The 25,572-nt window shown below is 42.7% G+C and overlaps 1 long non-coding RNA gene across 2 annotated transcripts in view; it reads left to right on the top strand.

Annotated features, from left to right (window-relative positions):
• The first annotated feature begins 1,441 nt into the window (after nucleotides 1-1,441).
• Nucleotides 1,442-25,572, top strand: part of LOC123744727 (uncharacterized) — a 93,264-nt gene continuing 69,133 nt past the window's right edge. Inside the window, exon 1 of one of the 2 annotated variants that reach the window (XR_006771153.1) lies at nucleotides 1,442-1,782. This is a non-coding gene — a long non-coding RNA (uncharacterized lncRNA). Of the gene's footprint in view, nucleotides 1,783-21,937; nucleotides 22,277-25,572 lie in introns of those variants that run through there. The other variant, XR_006771154.1, reaches the window with a different exon arrangement.

Here is a 25,572-nt window from a genome sequence, read left to right on the forward strand (position 1 = left end):
CAACGTACACTGCACTGATTCCAGGGTGTGTGTGCGTGTGTGTGTGTGTGTGTGTGTGTGTGTGTGTGTGTGTGTGTGTGTGTGTGTGTGTGTGTGTGTGTGTGTGTGTGTGTGTGTGTGTGTTTGTCTGTATGTGTGTTCAGGGGAACAGTGATAAGTGGTGGGAGTAAGTAACCCATCTGTGTGAGGTAGTGGTGTGGGACACAGTGAACAGTAAGCTGAAGTCCTGCTGGATCACCAGTCTGATGCCAAATAGGGGGCTCATACATAGGAAGAGATTATGTTGTTATCAGTCAAGCCCAGGTATAAGGGACCAGCGAGAGAGAGAGAGATACATAGATATATGATTGTTTAAAATGTTCTGTTTTTATAAAGCATTTGCAAGCAATTGTGTTTTTGTGATGACTCACAAGGAAGGAGTTGTGTGAGGAGATATGTTGGGGAAATGAGAAAGGTCACATTTGACATCATTCTGACCTTATTTATGACTTGACCTATGGAACACTGGACTGGTACTAGTCTTAGAGACCCTCACATCAACTATCATTCCTGTTTAGACTTCACAGAGAGATGAAAAGACTGTTGCAAGTGATCTGGATTGAAAATTAGCTTGAGGCTATGAGTTCCAGTAAGTAGAGCACGTCTTGCTCCAATATTACTAAAATACTGTTTCCACAGTCTGTCTGTCTTTATGTTTGTCTGTCAGGGGAGGGCTATGCTTGTTGATCCAGAGGTGGGCATCTTCCTTGGTGGGTAAGGCAAATCGCTTGACTTTGGTATGAGAGTAGCATTCCTGATTCCTGTTCAACTGAGAGACAGGCATGAGGAGGGAGGGAGGGAGATAGAGAGAGAGAAACACAGAGAGAGAGAGAGAGTTTCCCTCAGATTACACAGACCCACAAAGAATTTGAAAACAAATCCAATTTTGATAAACTCCCATATCTATTGGGTGAAATACCACAATGTGAAACACAGCTGCAAGATTTGTGACTTGTTGCCACGAGAAAAGGGCGACCAGTGAAGAACAAACACCATTGTAAATACAACTTATATATATATATATATATATATGTTATTTTATTTTCCCTATTTGCAACACATTACAACACTGTATATATACATAATATGACATTTGAAATGTCTTTATTCTTTTGGAACTTTTGTAAATGTAATATTTATTGTAAATATTTATTGTTTATTTCACTTTTGTTTATTATCTATTTCACTTGCTTTGGCAATGTAAACATATGTTTCCCATGCCATTAAAGCCCTTAAATTGAATTGAATTGTTAGAAAGAGAGAGAGAGATAGAGAGGAGGGGAAGCCAGGGATTGGAAAGGAAGTAATGTTCATTTAAAAGTGTGCTTCTCAGTTCTGGGCATGCTCAGTGGGGCTTGGCTCTGCTCTACCAGCTCCAGCCTCTAAATTTGAACAGGAGGGAGGTGAGGTGACTGTGTCCAAGCAGACTTTAGTGCCACACACTCTCTGTCTCTGACAGGCTCTCTCGCTGCACAGCTCTCTCTTTTTGTGTTCTTTGCCCCTTTTCTTTGGTGTGGAGAGATGTCTAGGGGAGGAAGACAGCTTCAACTAGACAAAACAACTGAAAGAAGAAAGAAAATGAAGAGGGAAAAAATGAACAGAGTTTGTCTGTTTATTTCCTCCACTGACTTTGCCTCAGAAACAGCGGATCTGGAGGGACTAACTTCAAAAGAAAGGCAAGAGGGAGCTGGTGTGAAATATGAGCAGGAAGGAGAGATTAGAAACATGGGGTCTTCTGTTAAGGTCAGTACTATGAGGTTCTCAAGCAAGGGACAGGAGTTCCCTTTTCATGCATTTTTCCTGATTATTGCACAGTTATTTTATCTAATGTTTGCTTGTATCTGGTGCTATACGGTGCTTGTGGGTGCAAATCCTTATTGGTTGAGAATTGTGCAATGTTACAGGGTGGGCGGACGAACACGTGGACTCTCTCTTTATGCCCTTCAGTGTTGCTGAGTGGCACCTACTGTAGTCTGTTACTGGTTTAGCTGCCTGCATTCTACCACAGCATATTATGTGACCATTTTGTGTGGAGACTTCAGACGTTTGCATGTCTTGGAATAGGAGACCACAACCTTAGCCGTAGAGGGATTTGTCTTGGTGTCTTGACTGAAACCACGTGGTTATGATGGAGGAAACATCACTTTGAGAAATGACTACAGCGTGGGCATGCAGGTTGGATCTATGGAGGTCAGGGAGGTTGTTTTTTGTCGTGGTCAATAGCACTAGCAGAGCAATATGTAGAGATATAGTACATGGCTCTGGTCAATATCATTTGACAGTGGTCAATGAATGAGTGAAAACTGTTTTTCTTGACTACACTCGTAGGAAAAAAAGGTGCCATCTAGAACCTAAAAGTGTTCTTCGGCTTTGGCTGTCCCCATAGGAGAACCCTTTGAAGAACGCCTTGTGGTTCTAGGCAGAACCCTTTTGGTTCCAGGTAGAACCCTTTACAGAGGGTTGTACAGTTCTACCTGGAACCAAAAAGGGTTCTACCTGAAACCAAAAAGGGTTCTCCTATGGGGACAGCCGAAGAACCCAGTTGGGACCCTTTTTTCTAAGAGTGTAGAGTACATTTATTGTTTTGTTGATTCACTACCACGCATTCAGATGTCATCAAACAAATGATCATAGTTGGCATACAGACAGTCATGCTGCAGCCTTGAATGATTGCCTATTTTCAACTCAGATGACTTATCCTAACACACTCAATGTCACAATGTTATATCCCTGTTCCATTCTATTTTATTCTACTCTATTCTCTATTACAAGAACTTCAGCATAGTAGTGGAATAATTCGCCCTGAAATCATCAGACTTGTTTGAATAACCTGTCATTGTATTGCAGTAATAAACAGCATCTTGGTATGATCACCTGAGAGAGAGAATACAATAATGAACTTGTCATTTTACTATTGTTAGTATTAGGCAGTTTATCTGACTGTGTGAATACTGAAGGTATAATTCGTGGGTCGTGTTCGTTCGGTTTCAAATGAAACAAAAGGGACTGAAACAGGAGTGGGACTACCTCCATAAGAAATGCACATTTTAGTTTTTAAATTGTTTTCCGGTGTGTGCCCTAATGAACACTGCCCAGGTATATCCCAGCATGTTTCATGCGTTGCTACTGGTTGGTGTCAGTGGTGACCTCCCCACGGACGTTGTGTTGCCAGATGTATAATTTATGCCTCTAGAACTGGGGCAGAATATGTCACCGTGGGAGAGTGCTAGTGCTGATAGAGCTGAACATTGTGTACATTACCCTATAACCTCCTTGTTATTTACTCACTAAATAAGGCAAAAAAATAATCATGCTTTTGTGGGTTTCTGAATTTCCAGACAACATGTAACACTGATAATATTTCAGGACCTTTCCTAAATGAGGTATTTTGTATCTGTTTAGTTCATTCCAAGCTCATAGTGGTTCTGGTTGTAACTTTCCAATACATACTGTGACAGAAATTCAGCAACATACAGAGGATGCAATATTATCTAACAGATGTGCCCTCTCTTACTATATAGATGTAGATATATCCTAGTATCATAGTCAGCTATGACGCCTGTTCACTAACATTTTCGGAGAAACCTGTTGTTGATCGCCCTTCCATTCTCTAAGTCAGTCTAGTCCTTTCTTTGGTCGTGACAGAGAAAGTTAATGGGGGGAAGAAAACCTTGGGTACTGACAGCTGTGTCTCTCATTTCCTCCTATTGGCTAAGGTGTGGTAGAGATGAGCGGTGGTTTCAGTACAATGAACATGCTGTTTGGTAACTGTGGCATACCAGACATATTTATCCTTCCCACCTACCCCACTGTCAGGTTAGGCTCTGACTGAAACAGGCATTCCTTTGAAACACCCTGTTGTCCTCTTTACACTGAGTATTCATGTTAGTTCAACAGACTCCCATGACTATGAACCACCAGTGACACTATGGATACCTAGTCAGTTGGTCAACTGAATGCGTTCAACTGAAATGTGTCTTGCCCATTTAGCCCAAACCCTCTGAATCAGAGAGGTGTAGTGTGCTGCCTTTAATTGACATTCACAGCACCAAGATGTTTTGTTGGGGGTTAACTGCCTTCCTCAAGGGCAGAACTATCAAGGTGAGACCCAAATGCAGACACAGGAGGCAGATGGTTAGAGTCTTACAATGTTTATTAATACAAAGAGGTGGGCAAGAGAATGGTCGTGGACAGGCAAAAGGTCAAAACCAGATCAGAGTCCAGGAGGTACAGAGTGGCAGACAGGCTCGTGGTCAAGGCAGGCAGAATGGTCAGGCAGGTGGGTACAAATTCCAGAAACAGGCCAGGGTCAAAACCGGGAGGACTAGAAAAAGGAGAATGCAAAAAGCAGGAGCACGGGAAAACCACTGGTTGACTTGGAAACATACAAGACGAACTGGCACAGAGAGACAGGAAACACAGGGATAAATACACTGGGGAAAATAAGCGACACCTGGATGGGATGGAGACAATCACAAGGACAGATCAGGGCGTGACAAGAACAGCAAATGTTTCCACCACCTCCACCACCTTACTGCCCCAATGCTCTTAACCACTAGGCATAGTTTGACAGATAGCAGGCTTGTTATTGCCTGATGAATCCCCAAGAGGATATGATTAATCTGTGAATCATTTCATACATTAAAAAAAAATTGTTCATCTTGAAGCAGAGACATGTTAGGCTGGTTTTGACCAAATGACAGCAGTGATTATGAGTAAAGTAAAAGATTAAAACGGAATGTTTTCGTATGTGATAGTGGACATGATCAAATTAGACATTATTGTCTATCTCATAAGCTTAATTACAGTTGTAAAAGCCATCATTGGCATTGTTTTAGACATAGTAATATACTCAGGTAGCCTCACTTAGGCCATGAGCCAGGGAAGCAGCTCACAATTGGGATGAGTAGAAACCTCATGAGGCCCAACTCTTCCCAGAGAACTCCAATAAAGATTTCTCATTAAACATCACCCCAGAGAGCGAACCAGGGGAAGGAGAATGGAGGCCAGAGGTCTGGGGAGGCATGAGGCCAGGCCTTGGCCATTTGGGCTCTGGTCAAAAGTAGTGCACTATGTAGGGAAAAGGGTGCCACATTAGGGATGCCACCCTGCTCTGAAGTGCACAGTGAATGCCAACCCAATCTTTTCCCTCTGTAGGCCCAGGATCATTCAAGCAGTATGAAGCCATATTCTCTGAAAGAGCTGTGAACTTGTCAACTCCCTTCGGCTCCCTGTCACATTTAGTTGTTTGTTACTTTTCGGTCCTGGGGTGAGGGACATTGAAATGCTCCAATGACTATTGGCCTCCATTCATTGGGACAAGGGCTAGTATGATGGTTGGAAATAGATGCATCAATCTAATGCCACTTCTCTGGGTGTTGCCACATCTCTCCTGGGGAGAGGACAAAGGCTAGGGCATGATGGGTAGACAGATGCATGATGGGAGCAGGGCAGCCTCTCATCACCATGGTGATCCTAACAATGAAGCCAGAGCTTAGATGGGCAGATACTGAAGTATCCCATCTGGGGAGTCCTGAGTCTTGGTACAAGTGGCTGATATTGAAATTGCAACCTCAAGGGGGATTGTTCAATGTTTTAAACCATGTTTTCTCCTGCTTGTCAGAGAATTGTTGTGTGGTAATGAGATTGAAGGGTAGAAAGAGGCTCATAGGTGGGAAGATGGTGGAGTGGAATGATTATTTTTATTTCAGTATGAGCTGCACGCAAGTTTCCATCTGACACGGTGGCTGTTACTGTCTGGAGGACCATTTAATGAGAAGGAGAGGGGTGAGCGGGAGCAAGGCTTGAAAACGAACAGTGTCTTGCTAGCAGATCCGCATCAGTGGTTAAGCAAGGTTATCTCAGTGACATCAGGGCTGTGTTATGAATAAGGGGAAAAAGGATTCAGTCGTCTGTTGACATAAAGCTAACGGCATGCCTGCAGAGGGAACATAAACACAGAATATTGTGCTTTATTGGAGGTCAACATTGGTCCATCTTAGTTAGTTGACTCAAATATATTTTTTCCATAAAGGTGAGTAGCCGATAGGCCTACTTTCTACTTGCTAACAGAAGGTGGACATATTTGACGCACACAATACAACGACAGGTCGTTTTCAACAGTCGTTTGCTATAGATTGTGTCAATTGTTCTTGGTTGCGGTTTGCGCTGTGTAGGAGTTATCTGGGCTTTGTGAAAGGCAAAACAATCTTCGGAAGCACCTGGGTCACTTATCTGTGTGGCTTCTGATTTTCAGAGAGCTGAGCCTTTTTGATTGACTGACCCTGGAGAGATCCTGTGGCAATGCACTTCCTGTGAAACCTGTATCAATCTGCCATCTCTCTTCTGTTATTATCTGCTCTTTCCCTTTCACTGTACTGCTGTAGCTTATCATATAACATCATCATACCAGTAATTCTGCACTGATATAATCAGTCCAAGTGTTCAAAATGCACTTTTCTGGTTGAAAATGAGTCGTAAGGACCCTGCTTGACAATGAGCCTAAGGACCCTGGGACTAAACACCTCCTTCTGCATCTCGATCCTGGACTTCCTGATGGGCCTCCCCCAGGTGGTAAGGGTAGGCAACAACACATCTGCCATGCTGATCCTCAACATGGGGGCCCCACAGGGGTGCGTGCTTAGTCCCCTCCTGTACTCCCTGTTCACCCATGACTACGTGGCCAAGCGCGACTCCAACACCATCATTAAGTTTGCTGACGACACAACGGTGGTAGGCCTGATCACCGACAACGATAAAACAGCCTATAGGGAGGAGGTCAGAGACCTGGCAGTGTGATGCCAGGACAACAACCTCTCCTTCAATGTGATAAAGACAAAGGCGATGATCGTTGATTACAGGAAAAGAAGGTCTGAACAACGAACTATCATGGTCCAAACGTACCAAGACAGTCGTGAAGAGGGCACGACAAAACCTTATCCCCCCCTCAGGAGACTGAAAAGATTTGGCATGGGTCCCCAGATCCTCAAAAAGTTCTACAGCTGCACCATCCAGAGCATCCTGACCGGTTGCATCACCACCTGGAATGGCAGCTGCTCGGCATCTGACCGTAAGGCGCTATAGAGGGTCGTACATGCGGACCAGTACATCACTGGGGCCAAGCTTCCTGCCATCCAGGACCTATATGCTAAGCATTGTCAGAGGAAGGCCCCAAACATGATCAAATCAAATTTTATTTGTCACATACACATGGTTAGCAGATGTTAATGCGAGTGTAGCGAAATGCTTGTGCTTCTAGTTCCGACAGTGCAGTAATATCTAACAAGTAATCAAAATATTCCCCAACAACTACCTAATACACCCAAATCTAAAGGGGTGAATGAAAATATGTGCATGTAAGTATATGGATGAGCGATGGCCGAGCGACATAGGCAAGGTGCAATAGATGGTATAAAATACAGTATATACATGTGATATGAGTAATGTAAGATATGTAAACATTATTAAAGTGGCATTATTTAGAGTGCATTGTTTAAAGTGACTAGTGATCCATTTATTTAAGTGGCCTGTGACTGGGTCTCAATGTAGTCAGCAGCCTTTCTGAGTTAGTGATTTCTGTTTAGCAGTCTGATGGCCTTGAGATATAAGCTGTTGTTCAGTCTCTCGGGTCCCAGCTTTCATGTACCTGTACTGACCTCGCCTTCTGGATGGTAGCGGTGTGAACAGGGAATCAAAGACGCCATTCACCCAAGTCATTGACTGTTCTCTCTGCTACCGCACAGCAAGCGGTACCAGAGTGCCAAGTCTAGGACAAAAAGGCTCCTTAACAGCTTCTACCCACAAGACATAAGATTGCTGAAGAATTAATCAAATGGCCACCCGGACTATATACATTGACCCCCCTTTGTTTTTACACTGCTGCCACTCACTGTTTATTATCTATGCATAGTCACTTCACCCGTACCTACATGTACAAATTACCTCTAACCTGTACCCCTCCACATTGACTCAGTACCCCCTGTATATAGCCTTGTTATTGTTATTTTATTGTGTTACATTTTATTACATTTTTTACTTTCGTTTTTTTAGTGAATATTTTCTTAACTCTATTTCTTGAACTGCATTGTTGGCTTGTAAGTAAGCATTTCACTGTAAGGTTGTATTCAGCGCATGTGACTAATAACATTTGATTTGATTCTTTTGGGTCTAAAATGGTATACTATTGGATGTATGTGATAAATGTTATAACGTTCATATCTCAGTTGTAGCTTATATACCTGGCGTGTCCGTCTGTCTGCCTGTTCCAGACAGAGGTGTGTGAGATGGAATGCTGGGTCTGGGTATGGGCTACTTTGCCCTCTCTCTATCTCACTCTCTTCTGCTTGGGGTGATACTCACAGGTTGGCTCTTTATGGGGAGGCTGGGGCTCAGACAGTGGAGATTTATAGAGATGATAAAAGCAGTGGAGGAGAGCAATAATGGCACAGCACAGATGGATGCTCCTCCAAGCCCTGTCCACTCACATCTCATAGGACATAATCTACCTCAGACAGACAGACATACTTTTCTGTGCCTCTAAAGGTGTTTGTGGGAATCAGGTGCTTGTCTGGGTGAAAAGATACTGGTGATTTTCAAAAAATGTAAGAAGATAGCAACTAGATAATATGTAACAAAGACTGATATGTATTGTGCCTTTGAAATGTTGCCTCTCCCTGCAGCTCACTCTCTTGCTCTCAGCTCACTCTCTTGCTCTCAGCTCACTCTCTTGCTCTCAGCTCACTCTCTTGCTCTCAGCTCACTCTCTTGCTCTCAGCTCACTCTCTTGCTCTCAGCTCACTCTCTTGCTCTCAGCTCACTCTCTTGCTCTCAGCTCACTCTCTTGCTCTCACTTCTCTGACAATAATATGAATATTTTTTTTTATGCAGGAGTGGTGTGTAACTGGCAGACAGGGTGAGGATAGGGGGGAATGAGAGTGAGGGAGAGAGGGGTGGATAATGGACACGAAGGGAACAGATTTACAGAGCTTTGTTTCATGTTGAGGACTGAAAGGCCAAACATAACATACTGTATGTCCACAGCAGCCAATGTCTTTGACATTCATATACCTCTTCCTGCCTGCCTGCCGCTATATTTCAGAGGTCAAGTCACTATTCACAAGGTCCAAGTCTCAATTAGAACGGGTCGTGTTTCGAGTTAAATCCAAGTGGTGCATTCTAAGAGCAAATCGAGTCGAGTGAAGTAAAAGAGAATGTATACATGCAATGACTACAAATCTTTGTCTATTTATGAAGGCTTCCAGACAGCCCTTTTCATTATTTTGTTTACAACACATTTCGATTATTCAATAATACATTTTAACAATTCCAAATGCAAGCTTCAAAAGTAAATGATAAATTTCAAGCAATTTTGACATACCAAAAGACCAGTAATTGACACTTGATCCCTCATTGCTGGTGAGCTTCCCAATTAAACAGTTTATATTCTTGATCTCCCAAAATGTTTGGAGCTGCATATGTATTTATGGCAATCCTCTCTCCCTACAATTTGGCATTTGCGAGGCTTCCGATCCAATCAGCAATATGTTCAATGGCTACCCAACCTGTGTTGATTGACAGTTTGCTGTTCCAATCAAATGCCCGAGTGTGCGTTTCACTAGCCAATCTGTTGTAAAAACAATTGGCAAGTGTGTTGCTGTGGCTGCAGTCTCCGGCTGCGTGGAGAGTAATCCACAGATCATTTAACGGCATCGGTCTCAAGTCAAAGTCTCGAGTCTTGAGGCTTCAAGTCTCAAGTTATTTTATTTTCTATCTAGTTGAATCTCAAGTCATCAAATTTGTGACGAGTCAAACTCGAGTCCATGTCATGAGACTCGAGTCCACACCTCTGCTGTAATTTCCTCCTTTCCCTACTCCTGCCCCAGTCTCTCACTTAAGGTTGGGTCATTGCATTTTTTTCGTGACACTGTTGGATGTGTTGTTACCACACATGGGCATTGTGGTTGTCGTTTGGTTTCCGAATGAACTGTTTTGCTTATCACATTGGACCCCACTTGCACTGATAGAATTTCTTCGATGAGTTAGGGATCTCTCTGTGTCTTTATCTCCCTTCCCCTCTCTTTCCCTGTCCTCCTCTCCTGCTTCATCTCCCTTCCCCTCTCCTGCTTCATCTCCATTTCCATTTCTTCCTCTAACCAGCTGGAGCTGAGGGTGGAGAGAGCGTGCCCTTTTGTTAGTGGGCTGAGAGTGAGGTCAGTGTGGTTGACTCCCCCGCCCTTTCCCAGATAAACTCAATGAATAGTATCATCCTGGGGACTGCTGGGTAGGCAGATTAACCAATGAGTCTCTCACAGTAAATGACTACACCAGGAATTGTTTGGCCTTTTTCACCTTAGCTTTACCACCATTAACACAACTGAAAATAAGAGCAACTGAACTGTCATGACTGATTTAGATGCGTTGAATATTACTGCCAATAGGCACTTTCTTCAGGAAATGTATGGTCTTTGCGCTGATACATTTAATTAGATAAATTCAACCAAATTTCAGACATATAGACAGTGATAAAAAAAGCCTTTGCAATGTTTTTGTGTATCCAATTTTATTTGCCAAAATGTGTGTGCAACGTTGGAGCAACATGTTTTTGGGCGTAGCTCTTTGTCACAGAGTGTCACCCTGTAAAGAGATCTGAATGAAAGGGCATAGTTTGTTTTCACAGTAACTGAAACTGATGAAAGGAGGAGAGTCGGCCAAGGGCACACTGTGAGCAGTGTTCGGTCACTCTCCCTTTCCCTCATCTCTCTTTGCTTTTAGTTCCTTTTTGGACCATTCAGATGCTAATAGAGGTCAGGAGATGAGGTGGTTCTCACGTTCAACTTGAAACTTAGGTCCTTTGTGTGGCTGTGGCTCAAGCTGCTGGGACAGAAGCCAGAGTTGAAATGAAAGTCTGTTGAAATTCCCCAATGGGATTGGCCTTGGGCTGGGGCATGGGCTGACCACCTGGGGAAGGTCTGGTCGGGGTTGGCCTTTGGCTTTTCTAGACTTGCCTAAGTTTGGGCTTGGGTTGCTGATTTGGTCTGAGTTTGGGGTTTGGTTGAGCTGGGGTTTGAGCTTGTGCTGGAACTTTGCAGAGGCTGGGGTTTGGGCTGGGGTTGTGGTAGGGAGCTGGGCTTTAGGCTCTAGAGCTGCCAAGGATGAACATATTAGGGATATGTTGGACCTTTGGACAAAGGTCCATTGACTTTGTAATTATTATTCAGTAAAAGTAAGAACAGGGCCTCCTGAGTGGCGCAGAGATCGTCACTACACGCCCGGGTTCGATCCCAGGCTGTATCACAATTGGCCTTGATCGGGAGTCCCATAGGGCGGTGCACAATTGGCCCAGTGTCGTTCGGGTTAGGGGAGAGTTTGGCCGTGGGGGGCTCATCGCGCTCTAGCGACTCCTAGTGATGGGCCGGGCGCCTGTAGACTGACCTCGGTCATCAGTTGAACGGTGTTTCCTCCAACACATTGGTGCGGCTGACTTCCGGGTTAAGCGGGTGGGTGTTCCGGGTTTGGCGGGTCATGTTTCGGAGGACGAATGACTTGCCCGTTGGGGAGTTGCAGCGATGAGACAAGATCGAAATTGCGGAGAAAAAGGAAGATCAGTAGCTAAACAGCAGATTGGGGATGATCAGTGTTTCTGTGGATGCTTGCAGATCCACAGAATTTAAGAGGACTCTTATTTAACCTTTATTTAACTAGGCAAGTCAGTTAAGAGAAAATTCTTATTTACAATGACGGCCTACCTGGCCAAACCCGGACGACGCTGGGGAAATTATGCGCCGCCCTATGGGACTCCCAATCACGGCCGGTTGTGATACAGCCTGGACTCGGACCAGGGTCTGTAGTGACGCCTCTAGCACTGAGATGCAGTGCCTTAGACCGCTGCGCCACTCTGGAGCCCGAAATACAGTAACAAAATACATATTTTGAGCTCCTACATTTTTCTTGTACATAGGCCTCTAAACAGCTTCTGGAGTTAGGAGTTTGCATCCATTTCAGTTCTGACAGGTTGTCATTGTTAACTTTGTAAGCATGATTAACCACTTTGCCAAGCCTCGCAATCATGGGTCATTTTTAGAAACTCCATCAGAATTGCATGGCCTATATGCAAGAGACAAATGACACGTGAAATTTCAGCGGAGGTGGTAGTAAAGGCAGTCAGCTGAAGGTTGGTGGCAGATATGTGGTTGTTTTGGAAAAGTACTTGTTTAGGTTATACTTACATTTTAGGAGAACAGAAAGAGTTTTATGAGAGTCCATTCTCTGTGTTGTTACCTTGAGGAATCAGAGATTTCCTCAGTAGGGAAACATGAATTGCATGAATTACTGCCCATGCCTTTGGGTGTGCTGAAACAGGCAGTGATTGCTGCATTTGCCCTGCGGCTAGGCTAGTGGTATCTATCAATAATATAGTGATATAGAACCCGTGTTTGCGTAAGCCAGGAGTTGAGAAGTTAAATAACTGAATGGTATCATTAAAGCTTAGTTAGAAGGAAAACAAGGCTGCCCAGCCACAAGCGGTTGAATGTTTATTATAGAGGTCGACTGATTATGATTTGTCAACACAGATACCGATTATTGGAGGACCAAAAAAAGGCGATATCGATTAATCGGACAATTTTGATATATATATTTGTATTAAATGACGATTACAACAATACTGAATGAACAATCGACACTTTTATTTTAAGTTAACATAATAGATAAATAAAATCAATTTAGTAAATAAATAATGAAACATATTCAATTTGGTTTAAATAATGCAAAAACACAGTGTTGGAGAAGAAAGTAAAAGTGCAGTATGTGCCATGTAAGAAAGCTAACGTTTAAGTTCCTTGCTCAGAACATGAGAACATATGAAAGCTGGTGGTTCCTTTTAACATGAGTCTTCAATATTCCCAGGTAAGAAGTTTTAGGTTGTAGTTATTATAGGAATTATAGGACTATTTCTCTCTATACCATTTGTATTTCATATACCTTTGACTGTTGGATGTTCTTATAGGCACTTTAGTATTGCCAGCCTAATCTCGGGAGTTGATAGGCTTGAAGTCATAACAGCGCTGTGCTTCAAGCATTGCTAAGAGCTGCTGTTTGAATGAATGCTTATAAGCCTGCTGCTGCCAACCACCGCTCAGTCAGACTGCTCTATCAATATCAAATATCAATTATAATATAATAAACACACAGAAATACGAGCCTTTGTTCATTAATATGGTCAAATCCGGAAACTATCCTTTCGAAAACAAAATGTTTATTCTTTCAGTGAAGTAAGGAAACGTTCCGTATTTTATCGAATGGGTGGCAACCCTAAGTCTAAATGTTGCTGTTACGTTGCGCAACCTTCAATGTTATGTCATAATTACGTAAAATTCTGCCAAATTAATTACGGTCTTTGTTAGGAATAAATGGCCTTTCAACAGTTCGCAATGAGCCAGGCTGCCCAAACTGCTGCATATACCCTGACTCTGCTTACACTGAACGCAAGAGAAGTGACACAATTTCCCTAGTTAATATTGCCTGCTAACATGAATTTATTTTAACTAAATATGCAGGTTTAAAAAATATATACTTGTATATTGAATTTAAGAAAGACATTGATGTTTATGGTTTGGTACATTATTGCAACGATTGTGCTTTTTTCGTGAATGTGCTTTTGTTAAATCATCACCCGTTTGGCGAAGTTGAAGTAGGCTGTGATTCGATGATAAATTAACAGGCACCGCATTGATTATATGCAATGCAGAACAAGCTAGTTAACCTATTAATATAATCAATCATGTGTAGTTAACTAGTGATTATGTGAAGATTGATTGTTTTTTTATAAAATAAGTTTAATTCTAGCTAGCAACTTACCTTGGCTCCTTGCAGCCACAAGGTCCTTTTGATGCTGCACTCGCGTAACAGGTGGTCAGTCTGCCACATAGTCTCCTCATGGATTGCAATGTAAGCGGCCGTAATCGGAGTCCAAAAAGGCCGATTACCTATTGTTGTGAAAACTTGAAATCGACCCTAAATGCCGATTAATCGGTTGACCTCTAGTTTATTATTTTGTTCAACATCACCTCCTTCGCTAAAAAATCTAGGCAGCTCCACAAAACAGTAGTCATCATCTTAACGGAAAAGGGTTGAACGCTAATCGGAAGTTGACAACATAAAACTACCTTCATAGAAAATGACTGAAGTTAAAGAGAAAGTCACCCAGTAAAATACTGCTTGAAAAAAAGTCTAAAAGTATTTGGTTTTCAATATACTTAAGTATCAAAAGTAAATGTATAAATCATTTCATATTCCTTATATTACGCAAAACAGACAGCACGATTTTCTTGTTATTTTATTTCACGAAATAGCCAGGGGCACACTCCAGTACTCTGACAATTTACAAATGAATAATTTGTGTTTAGTGAGTCTGCCAGATCAGAGGCAGTAGAGATGGCCAGGGATGTTCTCTTGGTAAGTGCGTGAATTGGACCATTTTCCTGTCCTGCTAAGCATGTGAAATGTAACAAGTACTTTTGGGTGTCAGGGAAAATGTATGGAGTAAAAAGTACATTATTTTCTTTAGGAATGTAGTGGAGAAAGAAGTAAAAGTTGTCAAAATTATACTGTAAATAGTAAAGTAAAGTACAGATATCCTAAAAAACTTCTTATGTCTTACTTTAAAGTATTTTTACTGACTAAGTACTTTACACCACTGTGTGTAAGCAGTATGCTACCTACCATGCTGGAATATTTATGCCCGAGCCACACAAAGTACAGTAAGAACATAGGAGCCTTTATAAGGTGGTCCATTTTGGTTTGGTGGAAAGAAAAGTGAACTAGCTGCATTCTTAAACATAAATAACAAACCTCCCCCGTCCTGACGGAGTTCATTGTGGGGGCTGATCTCGACACCCACAACTCTCTGACAGCGGTTAGGCAGGGTGGCACGAGATTGATAGGGAAATATTTATTCCTTTTTGTTCTGAAATCCTGGCGGCGGACCAAACATCACAGATGATGTTTGTTTTGTCATAGGGCGTGAGTGGCAATGGGCACCGAATCTGTCTCGTAGGGCGTTGTGGAATGACTGATGTTTTCTCCCGCCCCAACACAGCTGCCGTCTATAGACCAACATCACACATACCCACGTATACACTTTACTTACTTGACTTTATTACATGTATTTTTACAGGGACCATGCACATTAATCGACATTTCTCTAAAAGTGCCAGTTTTAGCCAGCAGGCTAATTTTCAACTGCACACACACACAAACACACAAACACACGCAGGCGCTCACATACAGCACCTCAGGGCATGAAGACACACCACTGTTCATAAAACACTACTTCTCTTAGCTCACCATATACAATATACCCTTCAGGACCAACATGCAGGTTGGTCATATAATATTCACCTCTTTTCATAAGACAATAACACTACACACAGATGATGAAGGCCTAGGTTGAAACAAATATCTAAGTTATCAAAGTAGATCAATATGATTTTATTTACAGCCTTTACTGTGTGTGTCTGTGTGTCTGTGTGTCTGTGTGTGTAATGGCTTTTTTGTCTTGTGTAATTTGTTCAGATAATAGGTCCTTGCCACTCATAAGCCCTATCATATCAGATCGTTTAGCGTCCATCTTGTGTGCTCCACATTCAACGTGTTCAGCTGTCTCAATGTGCTGCGGCCATTCTGACAGCATCAGTACGACTGAAGGAGAGGAACGGAGAGAGCTATTCATCTCCAGGACCATTTTTTTTATTTCACCATCCAAAAATGACTGCTACTCAGACATTCGCTTTCGTGACAGGTAATTATTTACGTCTGGAGCTCCAGCCGTACACCTCCCTCCTCCTCCTCCTCTGCTTCCTCCCCAGCCATCTCTCTCAGGGCCCTGGCTGGCAAATGAGTTTCAGCTCAGCCCCAGCTGCCCCAGATAAGTGAGAGGAATGTGGGGCAGCGGTGGGTGCTGCTTTTGGTGTGTGGGTCCTGGTCTCCTCTCCCTGCCTGTCACTGGGATAGGGGAGCCTGGAGCCCTGTGGGCCTGGGCCAGTTCCCGCTCATGTTTTATCATATGTTTAGTGGGAAGTGAGAGATGGAAGGGAGGAGGGAGAGACCGGGACGAAAACGTAGCTAATCAGTGACAGTCACCCTCCTCTCATTATATGGAGTCAAAAGCATTTCCCAGAGTCTGACTAGATACTGTATAAATATGTGCTTTCTAAAGCAACATCAACATTTAAGGCCTTGTGGCAAACCATAATGCAGGCACTGGGGAGGGGGGTGTGAACATGCTGGTCTGGGCAGAGGAGATGTAGTCGTTGTTTGTGTTCGTCTGTAAGTTGTTGTTCGTACGTTATTTTTATATTTGGTGTAAACAGATCTAGGGATGAGTCCCAAATTGCTCCCTATTCCCGGGGCTCTGGTCAAATGGAGTGCACTATATAGGGAATAGGGTGTCATTTGAGATGCGGGCTAGACTAGAGAACAGTCGGCTCCCCCAGGTTAAGTGTCTCTTTGTACAGCGCCTCAGGGGCTCATATCAGGTTCCTCCCCAATCCCAAATCTACTGATGATACTTAAACAGGGGACAGGTGTGATTTGTTTGTTGCCGATGGGGTTTTGGACATTAGGGACACAGGACACAGATAGTGAAGCAGAGGGCCGGTCAGTCGGTCCATTGCTGGTAGACTGCTGGTGACATTGCAACTCATCCTGGCTCCAGCTTTTGTCAGGTTGTTTTGTCGAGAGAGAGAGAGAGAGATGAGTGCAGTGAGAGGCGGCTTTGTGTGGTAGTGCCTCCGTCGCATGGCAAGGAGCGATGGCAAGGACGGGTGCATCGCACAGGGAAAAGCAGAGCTCTTTTTACAGCGTTTACGGTCTGTCTGCCTGTCTGTCTGAGTCCATCTGTCTGTCTGTGTCCGTCTGTATACTTCACTCGACATGCCTTTGCCTGTCTTCAAAAGAATGATCTCCATCACAATATTTGATCTTTCCAGTATTGCTCTCAATGAATTATCATGTCTACTGTAGATTGTCAGGCCTAGAAAATATATCTATATATCTGTGAATTGCAGTCATTATTTCTAAGATCTGGATGCCAACTGAAAATGTACTGTGGGGTCTTTATGTTGCATGTCTTAGTCGCTTCACATGTAGCATTGAAATCACACAGAGGAGTCTAAGGTACCTTTGGAAAGGTAGTGTATGTCATAGCTGTAAGATGAAGTGCATCTAAGGAGTATGTTTTCAAGTACACTTGTGAGGACCAGCGTCAAGATATGTAATGAAAACTGAAGTTAATTGATTTTCTACCGGATCTCAAAGAAGCTCTCTGAGATTGTATGCCTACTTCAGAACCTGCTAGACTCATTCTGTATGGAACACAGGCTTTCAGGATTCACATGTGAAAAGCTACTGCTGCTCTTTGATCAAAGTACCTCATTCTTTCATCAAAATAGAGGCATTCTGTAGAACAGTGGTCTACTGTATATCTCTGGGTGTAGCTTTAATGGTTCCCACACACTTAACTGGATTCTCTCCCCAAACATGTCAGCCTGAGTTAGTCAGCAAATTAATAGGTGCAGAAATGCGAAGGAAAGCCTGATCCCTCTCTCACTTTAATCGATCTGACTACAGTGACACTAAGTGCAGGATTGTGTGTGTGTGTGTGTGTTGGGAGATAAGAAATTGCATTTGTGTTTGTGTGTGTTAGTCCTATGAGAGGGAGAGAGCGTGTGTGTGTGAGAGTGTGTGTGTGTGCGTGCGTGCATGTGTGTGTGTGCATGTGCATGTAAGTGTGTGCATGCGCACGTATGCGTGTGTGTGGTGGGTGTGATTGATGGCCCTGCACACACAGTGCGTCACACACACACACACCGGCAAACACACTCCACTTTGGCTGGGTGCAGATGTGCTGCTCTCCTCTGCAGCCTGCACTCGGACCCACCATTTTTATTACTTATTCTCCCCAGCGCTGGGGGAATGGCAGGCTCTGAATGCAGAGCGCCCGCACGGCTCCACAGCTGTGCAGTTTCACACAGGGTGCTGTGTATCGATACTAGTCAAAAGACACTGTATTGATCAACACATCTGGAAGGTGGTCAACACTGCATGAGCTCACTGCTCGTTTACCACCACCACCAATACGGGCGGCCATCTTGTCTTCATGCTAATTATTGCAGTGCTTTTGTCACCTTGGCGCAAAGACAATAGTCTGCCGGTGAGATATAAAAGGCCTGTTGTAATGAAATGAGACCTGTTTAGCTGTGATGTATCACTTTAATTACACTTAGTTACAAAGTGCCTCCACCTGATTTGATGTTTTCGAACACAGCTTGGCTTTTAGTTGCTGCCCCAAAATGATCCCAAAAAGCTAGTATCTTATTCGTGAAAGATGCACCAAGTAAATTTTCCACCCATGCTATGTTTACGAAGAATGTTGTTTTATGTCGACTTGTGAGCGAACTCTGAATGAACTCTGCTTTCTGAGGGATTTGAACAGACATAAAGGAGATTCGTTCTCTCTCTTTTTTGGGGTGGCTTTTTTCCCTGCCGTTTCTACCGAAATATCCATTGAAATCTCTCTCCCCAGACAGTTTCTGTCTGGTCTGGACTAATCATGTTTAGAGCGGTTGCTTTATGAGGCTTGCCTCAACCGCGGAGCTGTGGATTCGCTGGAACATCATGCATCAATGTTTTTCACATTTTTTACTTCACAAGAAAAAAATACAACCAAAAAACCTAGACATTACACAAATACACCTTTATCTCCCCTCCACATCCCACCCACAGGACCTGCTTAAGTACATATCTTAAAGGAATGATTTTATACTGTCAAGTGTTGTAGTCCATATGTTAATATTCTCCGATTTTGCACCATCCAGTCAAGAAATACGCAGTTCAAGTTGAGCAACATTATGTCCATGAATAAATAATTACATTTCTGGTGGTACAGAGTGTGTGGGGCTTGCCATTGTAAGGCAACCATTCTCTTGGCTGCTGTTTAGCTGAAAAATCCTTCTCTGCTTGTATGTTAAATTCAGTGAACACAAAATGCCTGATAATGATGAAGGAGAAAACCAGGAGAAAACCTCTGGGTACTTCCAGACTATGGACAAATGAGTCAGCAGTTCCCAGGGGGCAGAGCATACAGACAGGAGGGAATTTATGTTCATCTGGAAACTTTTTTTTTTTTGTCGCATATGGGCAAAATTGTAGTGAGTACTATGGTGATTTGGGTTTGTAGATGAGAAGGTGACAGAACATCATGACATATATGATCATGCTATGATATTGTAAAAATAGCAGGTCTTGTGTTGTGTTCAATTGTCTTCAAGTGAAAGCTCTGGTAATAAAAAAAAGTTACGTTTTCGCGGAATGTTGCTGTGATGTCGTCATCCTCATGAATGATCACGATCTAATAACTAATTAAAGTAGGATTAACATATTTTAGAAGGGGGCGGAAAGTTTCCATCACCTTCCCGGGTGATGAAAGATTGTCTGAGAAAAGAACCACAGAAAGTTTGTCACTGGTAACACTTTATTTACTTAATGCCGATATGTATAATGCTTCATTAGGCCTACTTGTTATGAACATGCATGAGCCTTTATGATAAATCTTATAATATGTTTTCCCCCTCTGTCACTTGACTCAAAATGGCTGCTATTTATTCCGAATCATTGTGAGATGATAATAACATATCATGAGGAGGTCATACTGCTTATGACAAGTCTTACAACGCATTTTAATCATAATACATTATACCAGCGTTAAAGTAAGCAAGTTGGCTAACACCTCGAAGAGTATAACTCATTAATATGAGTCTATGTCCCCCCTCAACAAACTCTTTCCCTGGGTTTTTGGTCAAACGGCTGGCGATGGCTCTTCAGTGCACTGTGTCGGGGCCCATAGCTGCTGTGAATCAGACAGAGACACATCTCAATTTTCCTCTGAGACAGCTGCAGTGGGGAATATAAATAATACATGGAGTACAAGTGAAGACTTTAGAAGTATCGAGCAGCCTTATTCCTCTGGGCATGTGCACCAGACACCTCATTTATTCCTGGCCTCGCCTTGACTCTCCCTCCCTCTTTCTCTCTCTTTCTTTCTCGCTCTCTTTTTTCTCTCTCTCTGTCTCCTTACCTCTGTCTATCTCTCTTTCTTTCCCTCTCTTCATCTCTGTCTTCCTGTCTCTTCTCTCTCTTCATCTCTCCCTTCCTCTTTCTCCCTGTCTTTGGAACCATACTGACCCCATCATCACACACACATCATATTTGTACACAACCTGCATGCATATGATATGGCCATGCTGTCAGACTATACCTTGTAGTTTTTTTGTATTTTTGTTTTATTTAACTAGGCAAGTCAGTTAAGAACACATTCTTATTTACAATGACGACCTACCCCAGCCAGACCCTAACCCGGACAACATTGGCCAATTGTGCACCGCCCTATGGGACTCCCAATCACGGCCAGTTGTGATAAAGCCTGGAATCGAACCAGGGTCTGTAGTGACACCTCACGCACTGAGATGTAGTGTCTTAGACCGCTGCACCACTCGGGAGCAGTAACATTATTCAAAGAGAATAATTAATCACATACATTTTAATTATATATATATATATATATATATAAGATATCTATTAGATATACGATCTATAATATATTTATGTTTAATTAAATTATACTGTATGGATCACAGATAGTTACAACTGACAGACATTTCTTCAGAAATTGTAGATTTAACACAGACCTGATAAACAAATCCCATAAATATTGTATTGGTCTGTTTTGGACCACAGGTTGAACATGAAGAGCAGGTAAGAATAGTTTTGACTTGGCTACTGTGTATTTCTATGTATTTTTATCATTTTCTAATCAAATCCTACATCCTAGTCTGAGAGACGGTAAATGCTAAGACTACATAGTCTCTCCTCCATTGCCATGCACAGTATTTGCCTTACCAAGTTCACTAGAAAAGTTCCTCCTGCAATGTAACACATTTCCTTCTGGTTTCCTCTCTCTGCTAAACCGTTAAAACCAAGCTTTTTTCTTGGCTTGGTCTGTCTGTATGAAACTACAGATGCAGGATCTTAATTTGAGCGAGTTTGCTACAGCAGGAAAATAATCCTGCAACAACATGAAATGTGAATAATTATGTGAATTATATTTCTTGGATATTTTTGTAGGGGTTGATGCATTTTTCGTAAGAGAAAATCAAGTCTGATATTTCAAAGTGGAATTTATAAACTTCAGAAGCCTTTTTAAACCTTCATTTTTACATTTCCTGCATTTCAGGAAAGTTCTCCTGCAATAGGGTGTTCAAAATAAGTTCCTACACCTGTATGCAATGCCCCTGTAGCTACAATATATTGTGGAACGGGCATAACTGTCTGTTACACTTTTACCAAGGGAATTGTTACTGCCCATAGTGCACAGCCAAGCTGCGATTGTTTGAGAAAAATGGAAGTGTGTCTGTTCTGTCGGGGTAGCATAGCGGAGGTGCTATTGTCTGCACCATACCTTTGTTCTCCTGTGTTTCCCAGTTTCCCATGTCCTATAGGCTCCTGTTGAGTGATTGGTGTGAGAAATGTAATGAGCTGCTGAGGACAGGTCTTCACACCTGACCCGGTGTCTTATTAAAACACACTGGATGCATGCATGAGCAGATGCACACACGCACGTGTATGCACACACACAGGTACACGCACTCAGACACGCAATCACGCCCCCCAACACATGCATACACACACTCAGACAAACACACTCAGACAAACACACACTCAGACACACACACACTCAGACACACACACACACACTCAGACACACACACTCAGACACACACACACACACTCAGACACACACACACTCATTCATTGGCACTACTTATACTTGCTGTTATACTTGTGAGTGGAAAGGGAGGGAGGGGGACAAGAAAGTCCTTATGCCGCAACTGTGTAGAGAAGCAGGAAGGATTCAGGGGAAACAACAGCAAAACAACAGCTGAGCTGACCATCTCACACTCCTTTCCTTTTCTATGTCATCTCCAACCTTGACAGGACAATGACCGCAAGCAGGGGGAAAAACACTTCCCATATTCCGAAAAGTGCGCAGGGCTGAATATGAAAATACGTAACAGTACTCATCGCATTACGGTCGCGGTACTCTGTCCCAAACTTTGTGACGGATTACTATGCAAAAATTCGGAAAATGAATGAAACACACAAACAACAAAGAGGCGGACAAAAGGTGAGCGCAGTTCGCCGATCTTACCTTACCATTCATCCTAACCCCCTTTTTTCCCCTCCACTATCCCCTGCTGGCTCTCTCTCTATTCTTTCTGTTCTTCCGATCTTCTTGCCATTGTCTGTGTCCAGCGTAGTCTGTCTGGTTGAATGCGGGTGTCATGGAGAGGGAGCAAAGGTTCTGGCATTTGGGGAAGGCATTGTCAAAGCCACGGCTGTCTATTGTGTCTGTGTGCCTGACCCTCCCTCTCTCCTTCTCTCTCTCTCTCCCTCCGCTCTCCCAATCCTGGGCCTCTCTCGGCTCTGGAGCGAGGGATTGATAGAGAGAGAGAGAGAGAGAAAGGAAGAAGAGAAGCGTGGCGTCAATTTGGCAGCTGCCCGGTGCCCAGCTGCATTGGAAACCTCCTGCCGCCTCTTCTTTTGCGGTGGTTCCCTCCCGGAGTGGTTTGTTTTTGGGGATGGGTGTCCTGAGTGGGTGTCTGGCTACGCTCCCCTGTGGCAGGGCTGGCTGCTGGGGCTGTAAATGTGGCTGTACCCCCTAGGGGGCTGAGGAATGGAGGTCTGGCCAGAGCTCTGAGGCACTGGCCCCCAGGTCTACTGCTCGGAGCCTGAGTGAGTTCTCCCTCTCGCTCTCCCGTCGTCCCCTATCCCCTTAGCCGGTAGCTGAACTGCCAAAACCACCACCTTGTCTCTCTCTCATCCCCCTTTTCCAGCTCTTCGCAGGGTTAAGATACTTTTTAATTATCTCTTACCTGTCAGTTGTTACTAAGTGCTTTTTAAGTGCATGTTTCCCTTAAATTGAGTGTTAAAATGTAGTGTTAGAGCTGTTCACCTATAGGGAGCGTGGGACTAAAGAGTGCATGCTTCTGTTTAGTAAATCAGTGAGCATTTTGAGGCCATTGGTAAACCTATCCAAGCAACCACCAGTCACACACTCATGCACAATGTGTCAGTTTGGACCTTTTGTATTGTTACTGTAAGTCAGGACTTTTACCAAAGAATACACAACTATGAAGGATAGCTCAACCTTTGGATGCAAAGCACACATCCTCCTCTCATTTCCTGTCTGTGACTGGATTTTATTGCTGTAGACATTCATAATTTGAAGGACAGAGCTCAAGTACTTAACTGATAGATTTAAATTGACTCAAATTGTTCTGAATTGAATTATATGTTACACCAAAGAATAAACGTTTGCTTTACAGTGATATTGAAACATGTTGATGAAATTGAAAGTTGGTAAAAAGTGAGTGAATTTGATGGTTCAGTTTGTTTGTATAGTCTGGTGCCTGTTTGTTCCCCATAAGCTGCTGTTGTTTTTGTTTCCAAATGTTTACTGTTCTTTTAAAAACAGTTTGGAATGAAAATATACTGTGACATTGTAGCTGTCATCTGAAGCTAGTAAAATGCCTTTTCAATCTCCTATATTTCAGCTTCTGAAATGTAAAATAGATCATCTAAGCAACTTTGTAACTCACCCTATCGTCTTAGTGCCTCATGATATTCCTCAGCTTTAGTCAGCAGATTTAAAATGGATGAAATCTTTTTCAGGATTTTGCCATATTCCTCCCCTGCAGTTCAGTATTAGATTTGTTTTTGTCAGGGGGTGCGCAGTTGATCTCCTACCAACTGGTGTTGCAATGCAGCAGTCTGAAGCTAAATTGATTAAACAGTCTGGAACGCCAGACAACCGATAGTCTCACACTCAGGTTTGATTTGCTGGGATTACATTCTAGCTGGTGCCAGATGTGAGGATTTTCAAATGGTCATCTTTGCATCAAAATCCTTATAGCCTGATCCTTATAGCCTGATCCTTATAGCCTGATCCTTATAGCCTGATCCTTATAACCTGATCCTTATAACCTGATCCGTATAGCCTGATCCTTATAGCCTGATCCTTATAACCTGATCCTTATAACCTGATCCTTATAACCTGATCCTTATAGCCTGATCCTTATAACCTGATCCTTATAGCCTGATCCTTATAACCTGATCCTTATAACCTGATCCTTATAGCCTGATCCTTATAACCTGATCCTTATAACCTGATCCTTATAGCCTGATCCTTATAACCTGATCCTTATAGCCTGATCCCTATAGCCTGATCCTTATAGCCTGATCCTTATAGCCTGATCCTTATAGCCTGATCCTTATAGCCTGATCCTTATAACTTGATCCTTATAGCCTGATCCTTATAGCCTGATCCTTATAGCCTGATCCTTATAGCCTGATCCTTATAACCTGATCCTTATAACCTGATCCTTATAACCTGATCCTTATAGCCTGATCCTTATAGCCTGATCCTTATAGCCTGATCCTTATAGCCTGATCCTTATAACCTGATCCTTATAACCTGATCCTTATAACCTGATCCTTATAGCCTGATCCTTATAGCCCGATCCTTATAGCCCGATCCTTATAGCCCGATCCATATAACCCGATCCTTATAGCCTGATCCTTATAGCCTGATCCTTATAACCTGATCCTTATAGCCTGATCCTTATAACTTGATCCTTATAGCCTGATCCTTATAACCTGATCCTTATTGCACATAATGGCATGGCAGATGAAACAGAAACTATTTCTGCAATCAATCATTTGGAATAAAAACATTTGATTGTTTTATGTGGATTTAATGTGATTTATTATCACAATTGCTAAGGCTTCCGAAAGAGCGCAGTCTGAACTCTTTGGTTCTGAGGTGACCCCTGTTATATATACTACTAAAACACTGGCAAATACATTTTCCTTTTCTTTTGTTGAGAAATTGTGTGATAGTTTAGCCACAAAAAAAGTGTTTGATGGAAAACTAAGGGAGAACAGAGAGAGATAGACAGAGAGGGGGAGAGAAACGTTTGTACTTTACAAATTGGAAGTACAATTAAATATACATATTTTTAATATAGCATAAAGCAAATATCTTTACATTGACATATTCTTTTAACTCACTGAATTTTGTAGGATTACTGTAGAAAAAACCCTTTAGAATTCTATAGTGTGTAGTCAGTAAACTTTTTACTTTCTTCATTATAGCCTCTGATATTGTAAGAATACTTTTAACTGAGAGATAATATTACATGTTATTTACAAAAGTGGACAGATTCATTTAGTTTCCAAATGTTCTTACCGAAAGTGTTAGTGCTCGGCGTTGTGGAATCTGCAGTGCAGATGTGTGCTGTGAATAGAGTGTAGTATGTCTTACTGTCCAGGAGAGGGGGAAAGGAAATCTTTATTCAGTGAATGAAAATCTCCCCGATGAACTGCACTTCTGATCGTCCCAGCTCTTAGTCCCAGTACAGC

Source organism: Salmo salar, chromosome ssa09 (assembly GCF_905237065.1).
Source record: "Salmo salar chromosome ssa09, Ssal_v3.1, whole genome shotgun sequence".
NCBI lineage: Eukaryota > Metazoa > Chordata > Actinopteri > Salmoniformes > Salmonidae > Salmo > Salmo salar.